We start from the raw sequence: 2,998 nt of genomic DNA, 5'->3' as shown, positions 1-2,998 counted from the left end.
CTTAATTATCATATAACTAGCTTTACATTTAGAGGAATTAATATAATTAGCGATCTCATGAGCCATAGTAATATTATCATGTATATCTACCGGCTACAAAAGTTGTTTGCTTAGAAATTATTAGCTCAGGCAGATGCGGCTTAAGCTAGTTAGCCAGTAACTTGGACAAGATTCTCTAATTAACATTGCAGAGGAAGATAGGTCTAAAGTCTACCACCCTAGTTGGGTTATCTTTTTTGGGGATAAAGAAGAGATAAGTCTGGCCTCAATGATCAGGCAGATAGGACGAGCTTCAAAAATCAATAAGAGAATCTACAAGATCATTAGTAGTAATTTCCCAATAGTGTTTATCAAATTCCACATGGAATCCATCGGGGCTAGGGACTTTCCCAATTGGCATGGTCCACACAACCTTTCTGATCCTCTCAATAGAAAATTGCCTTAGCAATTCTTCATTATAGGTCGGCCTCAGAACCGGGAGAGTGAACTAGTGATCTGGTACTTCAGAGGCATCGACATCCTTAAGCCATAACTCCCTATAAAAACCAACAAAAGCATCATGAATGCGAGAGCAAGACACAACAGCAAAATCATCCATACAATTTTTTCAGTATAATTTTTATTGTGCCTAATCTTAGTGGAGAGATGAAAAAAATTAGTATTATCATCATCGTGCATGATCCAATTAATACAGGATTAACTACGCCACTTAAAGTTAATTTGGCTTAAGATAGCAATACATTTGCGATTAAAAATGATCAAGGTCCAACTTTCGACCTGAGAAAGTAAGCCAATTTTTTCCGTTTCCTCCAACACCGAGAACTCTAGCTTAATAGTGTTTAGATTAGTCTCCAATGGTCTTAAGGAGGTTTCTTTCACTTAGAGACAAAGGAACTGAGCTAAGTTAACCTTAGAGACAAAGTATTGGAGGGGAGGAGGATGATGGTCACTTCTCTTATTCCAAAGATTGGCAATCAAGTCACGAACTTCAGGAATCAAATCAAAACCATTCAAACTAGAAAGGTAGACGACCAATTTTGTTAAATTAACCCAAAGTACACAAAATAGGAGTATGATCTGAGGCTACGCGTGACAGATGTTCCATCAAAACATGATAAAAGTTTGTAAGAATCGATGTATTCACAAAAACTCTATCAAGTCTCATGAGGACACGACTAGAGCTGTGTCTATTGTTACACCAAGTATGAGGTGAACCGCTAAAGCCCACATCCAAAAAATCCAATTGAGATAACATTTTTATAAAAGCCAAAACAGAAAAAGATAGAGAAACCGAACGATGCCCTAGCTTATCCTCAGGATTTAAAATACAATTAAAATCTCCAATTAATATACGAGGCATATTGAGAGAGAGATAACTTAATTCATGCAAAGCCAATTTCTAATTTGGCTATTAGTACTAGCATAAACAATTTAGGGCAAACAAGGAGCAGTACCTTGGCTCAAAAAGATACCATGCATAACCTAGGCCAATGAGTCGATGATAGAGACCTTCAGGTTGGTCGGGCGCCAACAGGAGGAGGATCCCTCCAGCGGCACCTATCCTAGGCACAACGACTCCCTCCTAGTCTGGGCTTACTCTGGAGAGGAAATTAAGGGTTTAACCGAGTTAGTATGCATCTCAAGTAAAGTAAAAATATTAGGAGAATATGAGTTAACCATTTTAAACAATTGAACTTGTCCTTCCCTTTTAGGAAGGCCTCTAATGTTCCAAGATAAGATGTGCATTAATAACCATAGGGGTAGAATCCTCCATCTCCACCTAAATAGAGGGATCCTCCTTGGCAGATTAGCTTAGGGAAGTAGACTAATCTCCGCTAGTCTTTTTTTTTCTTACTATTTGAAGGCTTAAGCAAAGAAGCAACACAGACTAACGATGAAGGGTTCTATAGCTTTTTCTATTGGAATAAAGGCATCAGGAAGGCATTCAAGTCTGGATCAGCCAGCTCCTTTAGGATATCAATCGCCTCACTATGAGCTTTCTCACAGGTGGCCAAAGCCACCATCTTATCATGCTCAGGGCCCGTATCAAGATCAGGTGAGAGAAGAGGTAAGTCAAAGAGACGGGGAGGAAAATGGAAGCCAATGGTAAGTACGACTTGAGAGGGCTCAAGCAAATGAGCCACCACTAAGCAAAAGGATGTGGGAATGGTTAGAGCGGGATTAGAAGCAAGAGACTCTGTGGTAGAAGGACAATAGGGATGCGTAGCAAGGTGAGCGATAGCTTGAGAATGATGTTGACTAGGAAACGTAGAGGTATGGGAGGGGGAAGTGGTAGATTGCATAGCAGATGCAGATTGAGAATGAGGGATAAGGGAAGGCTCAGGAGAGGGCGCTCCATTTATAGCCATCTACCAAGTGGCAATGCAAAATAGTGGTACTTACAAGATGAATAGTATCATATTCATCGCCCAAAGGGATAGGACATTCACAATGATAGGATTGTGGGATTTACTAATCTCGCGTGGCGCCATCTAATAAGGGCGAGACAAGTCTTGGTGGACTACACGAGGTAAGTCAGCCGAAATGACAGTACGAGTCTCGCTAGTTAAAGCGACGGTGAAGGAACAGGGCTCAAGGAAATAGGAATGATCATAATCGAGGACAATTGAGGTGCTCAAGGCAGAGCTCATTAGGTTTCTGACCTCCACGTGTCTAAAGATCATGTGGGCGAGCGACACGTCAGCTAATGCTAGTCTAGCTATCATTAGCCCGCCTAATGAGTTTACCTGCAGTAGGAATGGTGGGTGCTACCACATCAACAATAGTGGTAAGCTTACCTTCCTCCTCCGACGGAGGCCTAGAGCTAGTCGGCTGAGCTCCACCATCAAAATTTTCAGTATTAGTTCTCCCGCTGGTATGGTAAAAATAGATCGAATATGGATCGGATAATATTCAACTCAAATTCGGATCCATATTTTTAGTTCAGATACAAATTCGAATATAAATATTGGACGAATAGCTAAATTTTAAATCATAT

The 2,998-nt window shown here is 40.6% G+C and overlaps 1 long non-coding RNA gene across 1 annotated transcript; it reads right to left on the bottom strand.

Annotated features, from left to right (window-relative positions):
- Window positions 1-204: 204 nt before the first annotated feature.
- Window positions 205-2,379, bottom strand: LOC140762027 (uncharacterized). Its single transcript, XR_012104688.1, has 2 exons — window positions 1,455-2,379; window positions 205-536 (listed from the first exon to the last, which is right to left on the bottom strand). It is a non-coding gene; the product is annotated as an uncharacterized lncRNA (long non-coding RNA).
- Between the last annotated feature and the right edge of the window lie 619 nt (window positions 2,380-2,998).

This window comes from Typha angustifolia, chromosome 7 (assembly GCF_048772165.1).
Source record: "Typha angustifolia cultivar Huaian chromosome 7, ASM4877216v1, whole genome shotgun sequence".
Classification (NCBI taxonomy): domain Eukaryota; kingdom Viridiplantae; phylum Streptophyta; class Magnoliopsida; order Poales; family Typhaceae; genus Typha; species Typha angustifolia.
This window is presented reverse-complemented; position numbering and strand designations above follow the sequence as displayed.